The sequence below is a fragment of the Hemicordylus capensis genome, chromosome 3 (genome assembly GCF_027244095.1).
Source record: "Hemicordylus capensis ecotype Gifberg chromosome 3, rHemCap1.1.pri, whole genome shotgun sequence".
Lineage (NCBI taxonomy): Eukaryota > Metazoa > Chordata > Lepidosauria > Squamata > Cordylidae > Hemicordylus > Hemicordylus capensis.
The window spans coordinates 100,488,794-100,510,148 of record NC_069659.1 but is presented as its reverse complement, the minus strand read 5'-3'; the positions used below and the strand labels follow the sequence as shown (position 1 = coordinate 100,510,148).

The 21,355-nt window shown below is 42.4% G+C and overlaps 1 protein-coding gene across 3 annotated transcripts in view; it reads left to right on the top strand.

Annotated features, from left to right (window-relative positions):
- The first annotated feature begins 14,400 nt into the window (after nt 1–14,400).
- The window catches only part of USP9X (ubiquitin specific peptidase 9 X-linked), a 192,346-nt gene continuing 185,391 nt past the window's right edge, over nt 14,401–21,355 (top strand). Inside the window, exon 1 of one of the 3 annotated variants that reach the window (XM_053310945.1) lies at nt 14,401–15,551. The gene's annotated coding sequence lies outside the window, so the exon portion shown is untranslated. Of the gene's footprint in view, nt 15,552–17,096; nt 17,116–17,217; nt 17,237–21,355 lie in introns of those variants that run through there. The other 2 variants (XM_053310946.1, XM_053310947.1) reach the window with 2 other exon arrangements.

Genomic DNA, 21,355 nt, shown 5'->3' with positions numbered 1-21,355 from the left:
AACACAATAATCTTTGGAATGTCATGGAGCTGCAAGCATGTAGATCTATGGAGAGCTGTCTTGCTCCAGCTGTATTTTCCTATGAGCTAAGCATTCAGAAACGCCAGTCACTCAAGAGCTGTGGAATAAAATGGGTACTACTGAATAGGAGCAGTCTTCAGGATCATTATATAGCTCCTTCCTTGAAACTCCCACAAACCCTGCATTTATGTCCATGCTAGAGGAAAGTGTTCAGCAGACTCCTGAGGCAATATACAGTGACCAGTTTTTACAATCTTCTTTTTAAAAGAAGCTTTGTTTCCAAGCATGGAGGGAGCATTACTAGGCATTTTCTCAATAAAGCTAATTTAGAGTGTAGCCTGTTTGTTGGTTGAGAACCCTACAAATGTTGCTTAAAAACAACAACTTCTAGTTTATTTGTTTTATGCATTTCTGGATGTATAAAAAGAGATTTTGCTCTCAAAGACAGGAAAGCAAAACAAGGATGCTTAAGAGTAAATGAAACGAGTCTTTAAAAATAAAAAAATATGAGCTGTATGAGAATCATATGTAAGTGCTCATTGTGTGTACATCAAAATAGCTAGCTGCAGGTAGTTTCTAAGCCTTCTCCGTTTACCAGACAGTCAGAAAGACATCATTCTGATACAAAAGTATATTTGGCTTGCATATGCAGGTGATTTTGCCAATAACTTTAGCCAACAGCAACAGTGTATGGGTGGAATCTAGTCTACAGTGCATGCACATCCCTTTTGGTACATTTATTGGCTTCATGTCCATAATTCTTTCCCCTCCTGTTTTTTGTCCTCTTACTAGCTCCATGTACCAGATTTTATAGACATTATGTATGAGCTCCAGTAGAGTCCTGGAAGACTACATTCTTGATCACTCTCTGTCCAGTGTTTTATGTACAAGTTATGCTTTATGTACTTATGTACAAGTTATGTACAAGTTCATTTCTTGTGGAAGATTGTGTTATGCTTATTAATCTCTTCTCCCACCTGCAAAAACACACTTTTACATTGGAAGGATAAAGGCATTTTGTAATTTCCTTGCAATCATGGACTCTGCTACTTTTCCTGGAAGTGATTTCACACACCCTTTTCCTGCCCATTCTCCCATTCATTGGAAACTGCCTAGGTCTTAATTTTTTTTTTTAAAGGAAAAGTTAGTATGGAATCTTACATGGTATGAGCATCATAAGGCATCTTTTGGTCCTTCAACCCTCTTGCCAATATCTGGACCTCAGTAAATGTGGCATGACACCAGAGGTGCACTTACCCCTGGACTTCTGGGCTAAACTCCAGGGCCCCTTGGTGGCCTCCAAATCCTCTTTAGTCTGTCCCAAGTGGTGTGGTCACTGCACTGCCAGCATGACTGTGTCCTGTGTCAGGTGGCCAAATGTGACCTCTGCTTTAAAGTCAAGAGGGGAGAATGGGGAAAGAAATAGGTGGGATGGGAAATATGTTAAGGGTGGGGAGAGACCACCAAATGCCTTTAGGTCCAGGCTCCAAAATTACCTAGGTGCACCTCTGGGTGACACTGTTGTACATTGTAAATAATCAGCTTGCACATTGTACAAATCAGCTTGTATATTGTAAATAAACTGCTAAAGGTGACAACCCTATCCAAATGTAATAAAACAAGAGTTGTCCCTTTTCTTTCTAGCACAACTTAGGGTTTATTAAATATTCAGTTTTAAATTTGTTTGAGGCACAAAGCCTTTTGACAACTTAATGTTCCTGCTATCTTCAGTAGTGCAAAGTTTAGGGTGTTTTTTGAGTCAGTATAGCCACCTAATGGTGTAGTGGGGAAGTAACTTGCCTAGTGAGGAAGAGGTTGCTGGTTTGAATCCCCGCTGGTATGTTTCCCAGATTATGGGAAACACCTATATCGGGCAGCAGCAATATAGGAAGATGCTGAAAGGCATCACCTCATACTGCACAGGAGATGGCAATGGTAAACCCCTCCTAAATTCTACCAAAGACAACCACATGGCTCTGTGGTCACCAGGAGTCGACACCGACTCGACGGCACAACTTTACTTTTACCTTGGGTGAAGAGATCACTGGGATCTTAAATGTTTTTGTAAACACATGTCTATTTACAAGTTGAGGGAGAAATGCAGCAAGGTGCTGCAGCAAGGAACCAGACAGTGCCAGTACCACAATATTTACTGAGGTCTAAGCACTGACAAGAAGGGTCAAGAGAGACCAAAACATGCTTCATGTGCTTGAAACACAGAATGTATGTTTGAACAAAGTGAAAATGTTTAGAAGGTTAATTGTAGTTTTGAGCCACATGATGATGAATTAATCAACTCCTCTTTGCAGTCTGTCTTAACAGTTAGTCATCCTCAGTCATTGTGCCATCATCTTAACGTTTTGAATGTGCTCAGTATCACCAAAAGGAATGAATGCAGGGGGTCTTACATGAACTTTGCCAGATAGTCAATGTGTTATGTACACCAGGGGGCACTCTGTTGTTTATTTGTGCTTTTTGAACCTGTATGGCTTATGTAGTTTTAGGGAGCTGTAGCTGTTGGGTGGAGCTTCTGCTGATCCTGATTGTAACAATAAAGAGCAATTGTATTTTTAGGCTTGTGTGTTCATTCCCTCCGTTTTTCTTGTTACCAACACAGCACAGTGCTCTATTTGATTTTTCTGAACTTGGGTCAGAACCAGCAAAACTCTTATCAATACTGAAGATATTAGCCTCTGATATAATGTGATATAAGAGACTCTGAAGGTACCATCAGATGTGCTCCAGCCAGCTGTTATTTTTCAATTTGCAGTCACTTGTAGAATTGTACCACAAGGCAATAGATAAAGTATTTTTTTGAGATTTGCCCTCTTTATTTTACTCCTCTTGTATCTGTTGTGTCTTTTGCTTGCCCCTCTCAAAAAAGACAGAACACTAGCACTAACCACAGTCCATACATGGTCCTTGTGCTGCTCTACCACTGTTCTAGGGGGTGGGGAGAGGGAAAGATTTTCTGTCTTAAAAACATGAGATGATTTAAGCATGCAGAAAATATAAGTTGACAATGCATGGATGACAATGTTGCATAAAAAGTGATTGAGCGAAGTATGGCAATCTCAGTCTAGAAGTGCTTTCAGCTTGTCAGGCAGAAATATAAAATATTTGTTCCAAGGTCTTTCTGGATTCCATCACTAGACAAGTTAACAACTCAGAGTTGCAAATTGCATGACAGCTTGGGACTAGGCTTTGCTAGCATACATGGTGTGCCTCATATGCACATCTATTGTAACAGAAAAATGCATTTCAGATTAGAATAAGATGCATTGTATTTACTCTGGATCATACTGGATAGCAGGCAGCATTGTATAATCATCATTATGAAAAGAACCTATTGTAAATCATATTCTTTAGGAACAAAAAATGTTGCTATCTAAAATGAAGTATGTCATTATACTGCATTGGCAATTTTTGCTTATATTCAGTTTGGCTTGGCTATTTACAGCAAATATGATTTTTTAAAAACAGGGCAGGGAGAAGAATCAGGTAGGTATTTATCAAAATGGTATTCGGGTTTAATAAAACTACCATACAGTCACAACAAGCATTTCACCAAGCCCTACATTACAAGCCATAATTTAAACAGAGAAAATGCAAATCAATACAAATACTTTACATGACAAGCTGCAAGCCACTATATTCCTTGAATATGTTTTTCTAGTTGCAGTTGGAACTAGACTGTACTGGGTGGAAGCTCCGAGGACCTCTGAATCAAGACACTTTTTATTGTTTATTTATTTATTTATTTGATTTATATACTGCCCTTCCAAAATGGCTCAGGGCAGTTTACAATTAAAACAAACCACTAAAACAATAAAGAGCTAAAACAAATTAAAAACAATATAACAACAATTAACAATTTAAAAACATTTTAAAACAACAATTAAACTATTACAGTGATTAAAAGCCCCAAAATCGGGTTAGAATATTAAAACAGATTTTAAAACCTTGGAAAGCCAGGCCAAACAATTATGTTTTAAGGGCTCTCCTGAAGGCTAATAGATAATGCAAACTGGATTTCTGCAGGGAGCGCATTCCACAGCCCCGGAGCAGCTATAGAGAAGGCCCGCCTCCGAGTCACCACCAGTCAACCTGGTGGCAACTGGAGACAAACCTCCTCAGATGACCTTAATGTGCGGTGGGGATCACGCAGAAGAACAACTTTATATGAAGTTGTAGTATCTTCAAATGCATGATGATGATCATGAGGAAATCTTTTAACCGTTGCTGCATAAATGTTTGTTTTGTTTGCTGTTTGTATCTCAGTCTGCCTAGAAAGTGAAGGACTTGATGAGCATTCATAGTGTAAGTTTTTATACCTACAAAAAATTAAATTAATTTCCCAGAAAGCTCAGGATCCACAGGCTTTGTAAATGCTGTGTGGATTGTGGTTACAATGTATTACAGGCACCTGGGTACAGCTTGTGACCTGATTTCTGATGGAAAGTGATATAGCTAACTCCTGCTAAGTCATATTCTTTCCATACGGAGCTCAAGCAAACTGCCCTTTAAAAGAAAAATAAAGTCATTTGGAGGTTTTTTGGCCCCCCCTTCCCCCATACCCCTGATCAAGACTTCCTTTGAAATGTATGCTCCATGCTAGACAACCTTGTTTGCTTATGTTTTTCAGCATTCATACAGTGTGGATGTGATGTTCTCCAGTACAGTCATTATGAGTACTATTATTTATTTTCAAAGGGTACAGCCACACACAGTTCTGAATTCAGATTATGTGAATATGGGGTGTGTGTGCACTGTTTGCTCTCCTACTCATGCAGCAGAATGCACAGCTCATACAAATTTGTTTTTTTTTAAAAGGAGGATTGTTAACAGCAGTGAGACTATCCCTTATGGAAGAGAACTTGTGCTTCATTTTAGGATGGTAAGATGCTGAAAGGCATCATCTCATACTGCATGGGAGTTGGCAATGGCAAACCCCTCCTGTATTCTACCAAAGACAACCACAGGGCTCTGTGGTCACCAGGAGTCAACACCAACTTGATGTCACAACTTTACCTTTACAAGTGAGTTACCACATTATTGATGCAGAAGGGATAAGGTAAAGGGAAAGTGTGCCGTCAAGTCTATTTTGACTCCTGGTGCTCACAGAGCCCTGTGGTTTTCTTTGGTAGAATACAGGAGGGTTTACCATTGCTTCCTCCCACGCAGCATGAGATGATGCCTTTTAGCATCGTCCTATATCCTTGCTGCCCAGTATAGTACCAGTAGGGAGTCGAATGGGCAACTTTCTGCTTGTTAGTCAAGCATTTCCCCATTGTGCCATTTAAGGTGGCTGTAGAAGGGATAGATGCATAAGAAATACCCCTGCTAACTTGGCAAAGAGGCACCTTGTAACATGGTGATTCTTTATTTAGCAGGGGGAGAGTAACTGGCCCTATCCACTACTCGTGTGGTACATTATTGGAGTTCCAGGGGGCAGGACGACACGCCCCGACACCCTGGAGCAACCGGAAGCAGCTGGTGATGGTATGGACGGGAGGCAAGGACCTGCTCATCTGCAGGAGGAGGTAAGTTTTTTGCAGCTTCCTCCCTTTGCTTCGTAGGAGGTCTCTCTCTGCTTGTGAGAAAGGGCTCAACCTATGTGCTCTGTTATTGGGCTATGACATCCATATTCTTTTTATGGCATGCTACTGCCACACAAGTATCCTTGCATGCCACTGATGTGATTAGGAAGACAGTGGAGCACTAGGCTGAAGGAAAGCCAATGCAACTCTGTGCCTAGCTTTCTTAATAGCAACAAACTCAAAGAAGGAGCAGAAGTGTGGGGTTTTTTTTAAGTATACTTTCTTTAAGGAAAGTAAGTTGATGAGATCACCCAGCTTTCTCTCTCCCTCTCTGTGTGTGTCCCTACCAACTTAGCAGTGCCTGGACTGATTTGAACCAAATCTGGCACAGTTGTAGGGACACATAGGGATACCTCAATGGCATAGTTTGTGGTGATATCATCCACCCGAATTCAAGATGGCAGACACATGAATGTTTGAGGCACAAATGGGCTAACTTGTGAACTGTCTAAATGATTTGAACCAAATTTGGTACATTGTAGGGACACAGGGACATCTCAATGGTGTAATTTGTGATGATGTCATCCAGTCCAATTCAAGATGGCAGATGTGTAAATGTTTGAGGTGGAAGTGGGCTAACCTGTGAAGACCAGAAGGATGGAAAACTTTAGTTTTCAGTATTGTCAGGGTAGTACTGGAAGGAAAAATTTAGGATAAAAAGGATTTAGGATTTTAAAAACTGAAACAAGATTCAGACATCGTTGGTCATGCCTAAATGCAATTGAAATAAATGATACATGATTAATTTCAATGAGATGTAGTTGTGCCTAGCTTAGTATGGATCAGGCCTCTTCAGTTTAGGAGGCTAGTTTAGCCTATTAATTTGTTTTAAAAACATGGAAAATTTAAGTTAAAATTCTTGCCTTAACTTCTGTGCTATGTAAACAACTCCAAATGGAAGTGGCTGTCTAAGGTCTCAGACAGAGGTTTGTCCCCCCCCCCCTTTGGTTTATCCCAACTACTAATTATTATTATTTTTAAATACATATATTGTTTGTTTGTTTGAAGTATTTATACCCCGCCCCCCAGTACACTACTGCTTGGAGTGGCTCACAACATAATAAAAATATACAATGTAAAATAAGACTAATAAAGTTAACAAAAATTTAAGTTAAACAAGTTAAAAGATCAAGCTAAAACCACATTTAAAATTACAACTTTTTAAAGAAGTTGCAATTAAAAGTTACTTTAAAAGTTAAAAACTGAGAACTATAAAAACTAAGGTACTAGGGAAGTTCACATGATAATAATTAGGGTAGGACAAACCTACCTTAATTTGGGAACAGTGCATGCTCTTGTTTGTTGATTGTCTGTCAGTTAAAACCAAGGTTGAAGGCGCCGACGGCACTTGTATGCTATGCTGGAACAGAGGACTTTTGCTCCTACCTCATTCAGCATCAGGGTAGAGCTGCTGGGTAGGAGGAAGCCCTCCAACACAGCCTAGACACAGGTCTACCACTGCAGTGCAAACTAGATCTTAGATGTCAGGGTAGGATGTGGCCTGCTCTGCTGTGGAGTGGGCCTGCCATGATACAGTAAGCTCCTAGGATATCTGCAAATATTTTAAAGAATTAATTTTATATCCCACATTGTCTTCCCAGAACCCCCACCCAAGTCCTTCTCTTTCTGTCCTTAAACCACAGCTAAATTCCATTTCCCCATAAATTCCTCACACACACTCACTCATCTAACCTTTGCTTTTTCTCCTTGCTTCAGGCTCTCTCATCTGCTCGCAAAACCAAGCTTTGCTTTTTCCCATTCTTCCCTATTCAGTCTCTTTGTAGACTGTATATTAGTAGATCCCGTCTCACCAAATTGTGACCCTTCTCAGCTAAATATTTAGATTTTTGTTCTGATGGGAAATGCCATTGTACATGTGTGACACAAGCGCCATCTCAATTTCTCTCCACATGGGGCCTGGAAAGCATAGTAACATTGCAAGTAAACAAATTTTAAATGCAAGTAATGCCTCAGTGACACATTTGAAGTTATTTTTGGCGCAGGGGGGGACCCCTACAGTGCCCAATAGTTAAATCTGAACAATGTTTTTGTCTCATTTTACAAAAATGGTGAGAAATGTCAAAAACAAACACCATCTGCCTCCAATTTTAACTCAACCACATTGCATCCTGTTTCTTTGAAACACAGAGAGTATACCTCTTATCCAGGAGATCCCGCCCCCCAATACCAAATTACATATCAGTGAGAAAAATTATCTTGCTTTTAGATAGAATTTTAACAGGGAACATGGCGGGGGGGGGCCTGTAATTTTAACAGGGAGTGTCTCAACTATAGTGGTGCTCCTGAAGCTCTATAATAAGGGGAACATGGCTAGAATTTGAGTTGCAGTATGTGGAATGTTTTTAAATTCTGAAAACTGTCAAATCCATACAAATCAAACATTTTGACCTGCTCCTTGTCCACTTTAATGCTTCCTCAGCTAACTGAAATAAATCTTAGAAACTGAAGTGTCTGAAGTACAAGAAAGTGAACCAAAACGAGTTGCAGGATTAGTTTTTTGCTTCAGGATCAGCTCACAGGATGGAAGGAACAGTCAAAAACTTTATTAACTTTTGTAAACTGCCTTGGGATTGTTTTTAATGAAAGGCGGTATATAAAAATAAATAAATAAATAAATAAATAAATAAAAATAGCCAATGGGGAAAAAGGGGATAGTTCAGTGAAACAATACAGTAGAAATTAAATAGTATCTAATTTTGCAGTCTTGGTGAGTTATTTTGAAATGCCACAAAAACAGGGATGACTCCAAGAGGTAGTGAATACTCCACTCAAAATATTTCCCACTCCTCCTTTTGCTTCCTCATCCAGAAGAATGGGGATTTACAGCAAAGTGTCAGAGAATACAGTCACAATATATTATAGTCCTATAGCTTAAATAAAGCATTTTAAAAGGCCTTCGTGTTTAAAAAAGCCTCACTCACTCTTCTGCCCCAGAACTAGCTGCAGATGTTGGTGCAGCCAGGTAGGTAGGAGACTCATTAATTACTGTGTGGATGAAAGAAAAGCAATTAAAACAATTAAGTGAAAAATATTGCACATTTAACTCCAACATTCAAACTGCATAGGGAATTTTTTGCATTAATTACCTTACCAATATAAGTATTTAATGTACAGCAAAATCCTCTCTCCCCTAATAATAGGGATGTGCACGGAACCAGGGAGGCACAATTTGGCACTGGCGGGGGTCTCCCTTTAAGGGTGAGGGGTTGCATTTACCCCTCCTGTCGCTTTCCCCCCGCCGGCGCTCCATTTTTTGGAAACCATTTTGGGGCAGCAGTGTTCCTCCCTGCCGCCCCGGTCCCTGTCGTTTGCAGGAAATACCAGAAGTAACAAGCGGGCATGCACCTGCTGCAGCCCGCGTGCTGCACGTTGTGTGCACACGTCATGCACACAACGTGCAATGTGTGAGACGAGCGCACGTGTGTTTATTACTTCTAGTATTTCCTGCAAACACTGGGGGCAGGGGGGGCAGGGAGGAAAGCTGCCGCCCCAAAATTGTTTCCAAAAAACCGGGGCGCCGCCGGGGGGGAAAGCAGCAGGAGGGAGAAGTGCAACCCTTAAAGAACCAGCCCCCCGCCGGCGCCGGACTGGGCCACATTCAAACCGGTTTAGAGGCTTCTATCATGGCCTCTGGACTGGTTTGTGCACAGTCCTACCTAATAACATTCTTTGCCAGAGGCGTAACTATAGGGGGGCAGGGGGGGCACGTGCCCCGGGCACCATCTTTTCTGGTCACATGGGGGGCGCCAACATGACAATTTTTTTTAAATTTTTTGTTAATACAAATGTTTCCTGCTCAATGCAGCAGCGCTGCAGCAGTCAAGGGAGCGCGTCGGCGCCCCCTCCCCCATGAGCGGTCCCTTCAGCGCCCCCCCCATTGCTTTGTTGGCACCTGGTGGCCAGTCAGTGGCCTGGCTTGGCGGCGGACGCTTGTGAGGAAAAACCTAAGTATAATGTAGTATGTTGTGGTGTGGGGGGGGCCCGGGGGGCGCCATTTCAGTGCTTGCCCTGGGCGCCATTTTCCCTAGTTACGCCTCTGTTCTTTGCTACCCCTTTGGGAGTCACTCCTGAACAGAAAGGTGTTTCTGTTCTGTATTTTCGAAAGTGTGAGATTGACAGAATGTGCATCACTGTCATACTCACCAGTAACTAACCTGGTGGATAAAACCTTGGTGGATGATACTTGAAGACCCAAAGGTCTGATATAGAGCAGGGCTGGGAAAAACAAGGGAATAAAAATAGAACAGGGAATATGGCAGAACAAACAGCACCATAGAACTTCAGATCTCTAGGTAAGAGAACAAGTAGAGTGGCTATTGCTTGTTACAAGAGGCAAATGCATGAGATAGAATGCATTTTGTAACAGCCATGAGCTAGAAAGATACCTATGAGTTATTCTGCTTGCATGCAAAAGTGTGTTCTGCTTGCATGCAGAAGGTTCCAAGTTCCCTGCCTGGCATCTCCAAGATAGGACAAGATTTTTCTTTTTTAATAGGACAAGATTTTTCTTTTTAATAGGACAAGATTTTTTTATTGAACCAACAAACTACCAAAGCATACAGTACGTTACCAAAGCACAATTATATACAAAGTGGTTGTTTGTACATCATATATCTACAAAGATTTGCACACAAGGATTTGGAAACCAACAGGGTTATAAAGTATATGCAGGCAGTACTGTAACTCAGGGATGGGGTATTACAAGGCACATCAGGTAATCAGGGTGGGGGGGGGGTTATGTCCAACATCCATTTCCATAATTTGTCCCATTGCTATTTAGAAGAGATACACTTGTCTTTTTGTACATAACCATACAAACTTTTCCAGAAGAAATTTACTGCCTCATCCACGTGAACCTGTTGGTTGCGTCTTCCCTCCCTATTCCTATGCAGGAGCATGCAGACTCCTGCCTGTAACCTTGGAGAAGCTGCTGCCAGTCTGTGTAGACAATAGTGAGCTGGATGGACCAATGGTCTGACTCAGTATATGGCAGCTTCCTATGTTCCTATGAGTGGTCTAGCTACCCAATATTGAATTGGTTTAGGAACTGGATACTCACTCCTGCCTGACATAAAAAGATAATTCTGCTCAGCAAAAGGAAGAACTGGCAAATTAATTGTTGCATCACTGGAATGGGCAGGATTACCTTTACAAAATGTTTGCTTGCCCGTGGAGTTTAAGTTAAAGACTTTTATGGTGACTCTAGAGAGTGATGCTCCTAAGTACACAAATCTGTGTGCACTTCAGGCTAAGTTGCTTACAATCCGGGTTTCTGTGTCTATCTTGCAACATGGAAATTTTAATGTGAAGGCATTTTAAAACAAGTGACCCCACCCCCTCAAACATTTTGAAGTATTTAATAGGATTGTATCTAATTTCTTAAGTCTCTCACACTGTGTAAAAAGGAGAGAAAAAATAGCAGTAATAAGGTTCGTTGTACAATGTACACAGAAAGCTGCAAAAATATGGCCACAATCAAACATGGGCCAAAATCAAACATACCTTGTAAAAAATAAAAAATTAACCCCATAAACCAAAGTAAGGAAATACCTTTACTGTATTAGTATCAAGTAAAAGGTCACAAAATAGTGTGCACTACTAGATGCAAATCCAGCACTCTTCTGTTATGTACAGCTCCGTTCTTGGAATGGGTGGAGTGGGAAAAATCCCCAAGTCTGCACGTTGCAATTTTACAATATGATATGCAGGAGGTTATAAACAGATTTCATTAAATTAGCCACTTGTAAGGGTGGGATTATGTCATTTTGAACTGAGGACTGCTGGAACAAAGAAACAAATGACTATTCCTCCACTTCTTTTTCAAAATATGAAAAAAAATGTGTGTGGGCGGGGGGGGGGGAGAATAGTAATTTGTTTTTTTAACTCAGCATCCTCAGTGTAAAATGAGTGTCTCACAGCTCAAATCTAACTGAGTCTGCTTATAACTTTCTGCATACTATCTTATGACTTTATAAACGGGGGACTTTTCCCACTCCCCCCACTTCTTATTTTGCTGTTCCATCAAGTTTTTCTAACAGGCCTGCTTTCCCCACCCCCACCCCCACGATTTGCTACACATCCATCCCAATGAAGAGTTCTGGAGAACTTGAAAGCTTGTTGTACATTATTTTGTTGTGACTTTTTAGTTGGTTCTAATAAAAGCCAGCGTGGTGTAGTGGTTAAAGTGCTGGACTAGGACCAGGGAGACCTGAGATCAAATCCCCATTCAGCCATGATTCTTGCTGGCTGACTCTGGGGCAGTCACTTCTCTCTCAGCCTAACCGACTTCACAGGGTTGCTGTGAGTAGAAACCTAAGTATGTAGTACACCGCTCTGGGCTCCTTGGAGGAAGAGTGAGATATAAAATGTAAATAAATAAATAAATAAATAGATAAATAAAAAGCATTGCCCTACTTTGGCATATGAATCCAATACAGAGTGGTCTTATGATGATGGATTGCAATGGGCTTAAAGTAGACCTAACTTTGTGTTGAACTGTGGCCAATAAAAATACACGATAACCAATACTCCAATCCTAAACATGTTTGATTGGAAGTAAGTCTCAGTGCCCTGATCTTCTTGTCTTAACGTGTGCACCTTGGTTGTAAATTATATCAAGTTACAAAACAAAACAAAGAAAGCACTAAAATGAGATTCTGAGCTCAGTTTGCTCTAAGTAAACTTTATACAGAATTAGCAGATTTGTGTAGATGCTTTTATTTGTACAGTGTACTCTAGATAGTGAATCTGAGTTTATTTAGAAAAATAGCAGTGAAACTTCAGCACCTGTGAAACTATAAATGCGCTTTAAGTCTGTAACTAGACTAAGGTTTTGTGGCACTGTGGCATCTATGCCATATCATATTATACTCTAAGATAGATTGCTAACAGACATCGCTAGGTTTCCGCTCAATTCATATACATACACACCACTTTTTTCTATCTTCAACAAAGTACTAGAAGATCCCTGTGTCTTAGAAAGAGGACAGCCAGCCAATTGTTTTGAAAAATATAAAGCTTGCACACAAATTAATGTCTTCACCCAGAAAAAAATGTAGAGCCACAGGATTCAGATAAGGGAGCTGGTGCACAGAAAGGTTAAGCAAGCAGTTGAAATACATGTGTAAGCAACATATTTTTTGCCAATGAAGGAACCACCAAAAGTACCAGGGCTTTTAAAAAGGAAAATTCAGAACTGCACAATGGTGAGTGTAATTCACATTCATGGCATGTACCACTTAACACATATGTGAATTTTCCTTGTCTGTGCACACATATGTAGTTGCCAAGAGTCTATGACATATAGAAGCCTACACAGAATGGGAGACAATCCTCAGATGTGTGCTCACTTTACTTTTCTCATTATCAGATTTTACATTATTTAACATTGTACAACTTTTGCATGACGAATGTCAGAACTGCATGTTTTGTGTGTGGTTGTACATTTTAAAAAGCGCTGTGAAGTATACACATTGGGTCCTCACATTTCAGCAGTTACTGATGAATACAAACCCCATGTCCAACTAGTAGCTACATCAGGGGAATTTCCTGCTTGCGGTTCTTGATACACATCTGACTATGATTTAAAAAGGAGTTTATTTTTCAGGTCTTCACACAGTTCTTGATCAGTTTAGCTATGAAGATGGGTTAGAGGTAAAATAACTAACTGGAATCTGTGCATGCCTAAAAAAAAGCTGAGTCGCCATCCTAGCAGTCAGTTTATTGTCTTTAATGCAAACATTTCCAGGAACTCACACAAATTTAATATGATAATCTAGTGAATGAAGTCTCCAAAACAATGAGTAGGACCTGAACAGGTTAACGATAAACGACAAGATTACTAAATTGCTGCTATATCCAGCAATTTAAGAATCATCTATGAATGATGCTGGGTTTGAGAAAGATATGGCCCTCTTTGTTGACCATTGCTATTACTTCATAGAGCCACCCAATGTCCCAGCGGGGAAATGCTTGACTAACAAGCAGAGGGTTGCTAGTTCGAATTCCTGCTGGTACTATATCCGGCAGCAGCGATATAGGAAGGTGCTGAAAGGCATCATCTCATACTGGCATCATCTCATACGGGAGGATACAATGGTAATCCCCTCCTGTATTCTAGCAAAAGAAAACCACAGGGCTCTGTGGGCACCAGGAATCAAAATCGACTTGACGGCACACTTTACCTGCTTTATTACTTCATAGGATCGATTGTGTTGCAGGCTGCAATCCTATGCACACTTACTTTGAAGTAAGTGACTACAGTGGAACTTACTTCTGAATAAACATGCATAGGATTGGGTTTCTATTGTGTCTTCTCAATCCGGCAGAATACAGACAGATCGCTACTCTCTTTATACCCAGCCATACTTCTACTTTCTTCAATGCCAATTCACGTAGTTTTTTCCAGACGGGAGCAGCTCGCTTAATTTCTTCTGGTGACAAAGATACGCACCGTCTGTCCACCCAAGTCGCCCAGCGAAGGGAAGCTCCATCTGATAACGCCCAAATTCCAAGGGCTCTGCACGCTCCCCCATTTCTACACCACCGCGGCGAGCAAATGTCACTCCCCTTCTCCTTCGTTCGCAGCCTGGCGGCAGCGGCGCTCAACCTCCCGCCCCACCCACGCGCCAGCCTTTGGCTGGCCCCTGGGACCGAGGGGGATGGAAGAGGAAGGGGTGGATCAGCCCCTCCCGAAGATGGAGGATGACGTCATTATCCGGGCTCTCTGCAGCGGCGCTCTTCGCACCGCGGGTCACAATGGAGCCAAAACGGAGCCCAACCGAAATGAAACGGCCGCCTAGACGCCCGCCTCTGTGAGCGCGGGCTGGGCCAGCTGACCCAGGCCCCGCTCGGCCGCCGTCGTCCTCTTCATCCGTCTCCCACCAACGCTGTCAGCGCTCAGCCCCCAACCCCTCCCCCACTCAACACAACCCCCCGCCCGCCCGCCCCCGCCACAGTGCACGAGCGACCCCCCGGCTCAGGCCCGCCGCCTCTAAGAGGCGACGAGCCGTAAACTGCTGACTGCGCTCTGGAGACTCGGAAGGGGCGCTGGGGGAGTGACTGACTGACTGACTGACACGCAGGAAAGGGAGGGGGCTACGCTCGCCGCCGCTGATGCTGTTTGGGTGGCGGGGCCGGCGCCGCTGCGTTGAGTCGGAGTCTGCGCCGCCGCTACCACGGCTGCTGCTGGCCGAGCCCTGCTAGAGCCGCCATATTGCCCGCGACAGACACTCCGTCTCTACAGCTGGGGCCACCGCTGCGACTCGACTCTTAATCGCACCGCGGTTTCTTCCTTGTCTGCCAGAGCCTAGGTTGCCTTCCTGCACCCGGCCTCGCCGATGAGAGCCCCTGACCCCCACCCTTCCTTCTCCTCCTCCTCCAGGCGCTGAGCGTATCTCATTCCCCCGGACAGGGAGGAGCGGAGCCGCAGGCCCCAGCCCCTCCGACTCGGAGAGCTGCCTGGCAAGAAAGAGCGCCAGCCCGGGCCTTGCCCCTGACGCCACCCCTGCTGCCGTCGCCGGGAAGCGGCGGCACCAAGCAGCTGGTGACGCAAAATTAAAGAAAGAAAACCGCCCAGGCGCCCCCGAAAGGAGACTCGACCGGGTTGGGAGCACAGCGGGCGGCTGCTTGCAACGCCGTCGCACAAGCCGGCTTCTCGAGGAGGAGCAGCAACAGCACCACCAGCTACTCGGCTCTTGCCCGGCATGAGGCTCAGCCCCGCTGGTTGTTGCGGCTCCTGCCGCCTGGGATGAGAAACTCTCCGGCCACACCCGCCGCAGCCTCCTCCCTTCGCCAGCAGAACCACCACCACCAGCAGCAGCGGCGGCGGAGCCCGGGAGCGGAGAGGGCCTCGGCGCTAGCGCCAGGAGCAGCAGCAGCAGCAGCGGAAACAGGGGACGCTGTGTGGGGGTGAGCCGGTCGGGAAAGGGGCTGGTTTTTGCAGCCTGTGCCGGGTGGGGGGAGGTGAGGAAGGCAAAGCAACATTGTGGGGAAGGGGGTGGGGGGTCGGCACTGGCGGCGGGGGTTGGCGCCTTGATGGCATTTGTTCCAGTCTCTGCGTGTGTCACTGTTTTGGAGTGAGAGGGGAAAATGGCTGACGACTCTTCATTCTCTCTGCCCGGCCTGTCCTGGGCCTTGCGGGAGAATGGGGTGCGCACACCCCGTCTCCGCAGTCCCTGGGAGGGGGGCACACGACCTGCAGATCTGGCCGGCTGCTGACACGATCCTTGGTAAACTGCCGGGGAAATCCGCGAAGAAGCTAGTGGGTGGTGGTGGTGGTGGTGGGGTTCCCGGCATGTCTTCCTCCGGCCTTTAGTTCCTTCTGATTCTCGTTTCACTTCACACTCAACGCCATTTCTGAGGTGGAGTGTGATTGGAATCGTGTAGGCCTGGGCTACGGCAGGAAATAAGGCCCAGCTCAGGCTTTCTTTCCAATTCCGGCCTCAAAACGACCAGGCCCAGAGCTTTCGTCTTCGTTGTAAACATGATCATGGGGTGCAGGTGGGCTGTGTCATGGCTGCACTCTGCATTTCCAGGAAGGCTCTCTCATTGAAGGAAACGCTTTCAGCATTCAGTACTCCTTTAGGTTCCGAACCATATTTTGTTTTCGTGTGTGTTGTGTTTCGTGCTTGAAACCTTACCGTTTAGTTATAACTACGATGGCTAGTTACTATATGAAATCTACATTCTAATGCACAACATCTGATTAATGTGTGTGAAACATTTTTTGTAGCTCAGGAAAGCACATCTACTAGGTGTGTGAATGAATGAATAATTTACTTACTGTTTTCCTGAACACAAGGTTGCTTTGTGAGATACTTAAGTACTTTTAGGGTGCAAATTTATCCATAGAGAAACTGGCAAAACTCCCATGGGTTTTAATGGAACAGGTTTGCAGCCGTAGAAATAGTACTTGATGTTTTTGCAATAGTACTTTGATGTTTTTAGAGTAGGCTTAGTTTCAGAATCCAAATTGATATACTACCAGCAAATAGAAAATAAATTTAAGGCTTAAATCATTTGCGCATCCCAGTTAAGCCTCATTCAACTCAATGGGGTATGAATTATGTGAATTGTAGAGTATTTAGTGAGGATTAGAATCTTGAAGACCCTTTAAACTTGATTTAAAGTTGTTCAAACTACTGTCAATATCCTAATTCTGTACAGCATGCATTGAGCTACAATCTTGGTTCAAATTCTGTTTGGGTGGACTTTTCTGTATTGATGTAGATTTGAAGTGTGGGGGTGTGGCTCATTTGCCGGCATCTAATATACAGACATGGCCCTGGAAGTTAAGTCTAACTACTTATACTATACAAACTGGCATTGCAATTTATGCTTGCAAATGCTAGTTGTTAATGGAAATTATTAACAAGAATGTATTGTTTGCTTTGTTGGTATTTGTTTTATACCAGGTTCTGTAGCTAGAAGAAAATGCTTGCAAGAAAGAGCCTCAAGTGCTGGAATTCACCAGGTCTGCAACAATTTTGGATTGGGAATGTTGGTTGTAATAGTGTCTGCTTTGCTTAAGGAAATCACAGATAAATGAGCCCCTTGAAGATGTGATGCGGACAGCTTGACTAATAATTTTTAAGGTAGATAGTTGGGTGCATTCTCATATTGCACTGTAAAATCTCCATTCTCTTTATAGGGCAGGGACATTTGAAAACTAGGTGCAATTAGTTATCAGAATATTTTTTTCCTGTCATGTCTGGGACTGAGGATTGGGGTACCCTTGAGATTAATGGATTGGTTTGAACAGAGGTATCAGTGTAATGTGGATGTGGGATAAACAGATGTGTAATAACTTCTTCATTTAGTGAGGTGAAGCTACTAACTCTCACCCTGAACATACTTATTTAGATGCAGGGGCTGTTGATTTTAAACGTTAACTTCTTTCCAAGAAAATGCTCTACCTATACTTCCTTGGACATATATCCCAATGAAATCATTGGAAGCTGTTTCCAAGTTTTATTTAGGAGGCTGTAAAAACATACTTGCAAGACTGCAGTAGCGTGTCTCTTCATCTTTTTAACTTTTCTCAGTTTTCTTCTATGTCTTCCATAAATAGTTCTTAAGATGAAAATATAAATCATTTCCTCTAGTAAAATCCTTCTACTTCGATCACATTCAGCCTGTTAGGTTTGCTGAATTTATCATTCTAATAAAGATATTATGTTGAACTTACATAAGGGTAGTTTTAAATTAAAGTACCAGTCAGAGACAAAGTATAAACTGCTTTGCTGCTTAGGACACCTGTGTTTTTTAAAAATAAACAGACACTATAATATGAATATATTGAAATAAGATGGTCTGATATTATCACTATCTATGTTTTATGTTCTAAAATGCTAGAAATGTTACAAGACCAATCTTACAAACATTGCTAATAGAGAAATAAATGACTGCCTTGGACAATAGTATAGTCAAGAACATGCCCTGTTATTTTACATGAGGGGTGGGGATGCATTTCATCTTTAAGAATGTAGCAGATTCAAGAACTGTTTCCAAAACGTAATAGGTCATCTGTGGAATAGATTAGACAAAAGCTTTTTAAACCATGTGGAGATACTTCTTTAATACTAGGAAAGATGCTCTGGAATGCAACATTTTAGCAGTGTTTCAGTAATAGTTTTGAACTAATTGAAACAGCATCATTTCTTGGAGCTTTTATTTTCTTTCAGAGATATTTGAAAACTGTGTTTACTGTATTAGGGTTCCTCTTGTTTGGGACAAGATAAGAGACAGGGCTTTCTCTCTTGTGGCCCCTCAGCTATGAAATGCCCTCCCAGAAGTACTTTGCCATAGGGATGTCCGTGCACTGGTTTGGCGCAGAGGGGAGCAGCGAGCAGGTCCTTACCTCCTCTCCGCCACCGTATGCAGCCTCTTGTTGCACAGCCCCCAAGAACCCGTGTGTGGTGTGAGCACACGCATGGCATCCCTGCATGTGCAGGCACCATTTGTGTGGTCAGCATCACCAGGCAGCGCTGTTGTAGCAGGAAGCTGCATGCAGCGGCAGAGAGCAGGTGAGGACCTGCTCTCCTCTTATTTTTTTTTTTTAAAAGATTTTGCTCACTTTCATTCCCATAACATTGAACTGGTTCACATATCATCTGAGGTGCATGTACATCCCTACTTTTAGGGTTTTTTAATAAAGATTTCGAAGAGAGGCTTTAAAAAATCTTTTAATGGTGAATGGATGGAATTCTTATTTTTATTTTGTTTATATTTGAACTTGTAATTGGTTTTATTCTATGCTGTGCTTTATTTGTTTTAAAACTTTATATTACTTTTACTGTTGTGAGCTGCCGCAAGCATTATTGTACTGCAGAGGCGGGATATAAATATGTTTTATAATAATAATAACATACTGTATAGGGAAGAATCACAATTTGGTCTGTCTTGTGTTTTTATATATCCTTGGAACACTAGGCCGATCCAGATTACTAACTTCGGTGTACCATTTTATCTTGTTTAAATGTTATGAAAGAAGTGTGTGTAGAGTTTTGGCATCTTAAAATATTTTCCACCTGTGTAAGAAAACCATATCAGTGTGAGAATTATTGTGCACAAATTTGACTCTCTGAATATCTCTTGTGTCTGTTGATATTTTAGGTGCATGCTCTGTTCACAGTTAGAGTATAGGTCCAGTTAAGACCAAGGGGATGTTGCTTGCCTAATTGACACATGGAACCCCACAATACTTTTACTTGGAAGTAAGTCCCTTAATTTAATAGATCTTCCTAGTAAATGAACATAGGACTTCATCTTAAGCAACATCTTAATTTGGCACCTCTTTGGCAAGGCATTTCTTTGCTCTCTTTTTGTCATGGTTTGGTCTGGTTTGTCATGAGATTGGGACAAAACCATTGATTTGTGATTAGGGATAGGGTTGCTTGCTTAATTCACAATTTTCAGAATTTGTGTAGAGTGGAAGTTAAAAACCTTAATTCCCTACTATTGATTAGACTAGTGATATTCATTATTTTACACACTTAGGTTAAAAGAAACAACCTTCAGTTTGAGAGCCTTTTCCCACTGCACTGACTACTACAGTGCTGCCCTTGCCCCTGTGCCAGAGAGGCCGCTTAAGAAAAATGGACCCAGGTACCATTTTAGAAGGTCCGCATGAAGCACTAGGAAGTGCAGTCCTTCCCAGCTTTTCTACATGGATCAAAACACAGCACTGTGCAATGGGAATGATTGCTTCCATGCAGTGTGGGGAACTAGTATTTAGTTCTGGCCAAAGCTTCGCATAGGCCTAATAAATAATTAGATAGGGAACTAAACTTAGGGTTGATAGGAGCCACCATGGCCTTGCAGGCCTTGCAATGAAGAACACTAGACTACACCAACCATATTCCTGCTATATTTCTTAAGACATATGCCACAAACTGAAAGCATATGTCTTACTGCTTATTATGCTGCTTTTCCTGTATTTTCATTTCACAGTAGGAAATTCTTGATTGAACTGTAGTGGAAAAATTGCACAGTTTGGAGGTATTGCACCTGGGCAGCAAAATGCCAAAGAGACCTCACTGGTAATGCCATAATTTGTGACAATTCAGGAATTATGAGCTTGAATATATTTTTCGTTGGTGTACATGTTTTGCTGTTTCTGTAATTTTGGTGGTGGTCTATTTGTATGTTTGCTCAGAATTCTGTGTATTTTGCAACATCTAAACTTAATCTGAAATATATTAGTTTCTTCAAAGACAAACACACTTACAGGAACTATAGACTTCAGAACTAGAACCAGGATTTTTAAAGATTTTTGCGAATGTCATAGTATGAGGAAATTGCCCCTCAATATTTCCCCCCCTCTGAAACATCGGCATATGGCCAATATGGTATGTTTACATTTTAGTTTTTAGCCTACCCTATCCAGAGGATATATCAGGCATGTTGTTGTTGTTGTTGTTATATTTATATTTATATCCCGCTCTTCCTCCAAGGAGCCCAGAGCGGTGTACTACATACTTAAGTTTCTCTTTCACAACAACCCTGTGAAGTAGGCTAGGCTGAGAGAGAAGTGACTGGCCCAGAGTCACCCAGCTAGTATCATGGCTGAATGGGGATTTGAACTCGGGTCTCCCCGGTCCTAGTCCAGCACTGGTAATGAAAGCTGAGACTTATTTTTCTTTTTGGAGGGCTTGCTGAAAAGGTTTTGTTGCATTTATTGATTTTGGCCAGTTGGGTGGCAGTCAGGGGCTTTTTGCAGTTAAAGCCAAAATATGTGGATTCCTGCCCCAGAATTATTCTGCTTTTGCACTGAAAGACCTGTGATATGCTGATGAGTCAAATTCGCATAGCACTGTTTGGGGCCACGCATTGTTGTTATCCCAGTGACTTGCTTGGAAAATGTGGTGCTGCCTTGGCAAAAAGAGAAGCATGGAAGACTTGTGTGCTGCAAACTCAGAAGCAATTTATGTTTCTCTTTTGTGCTTGGAAGAACATAGTTAGCTTAGAAATTACGCCTGTATACTGCGATTTGGCTATTGGTTGAGTTTAGAAGTGCAACCCAATTTTTTTAAAAAAGCTTCTCCATATGGAAATTGCTCCATCTCTCTGATCATTCCCTTCTCTATGGTTTCCATTCACTGTAGTCTTTGGGGGTAAAGAAACCATAAGTATACATGGTATTCAAGCGATGGAAGCACACTGACTTTCTGATTGGTGGTTAATGGTGATTAAGAAGGACTAAATATTGCTTC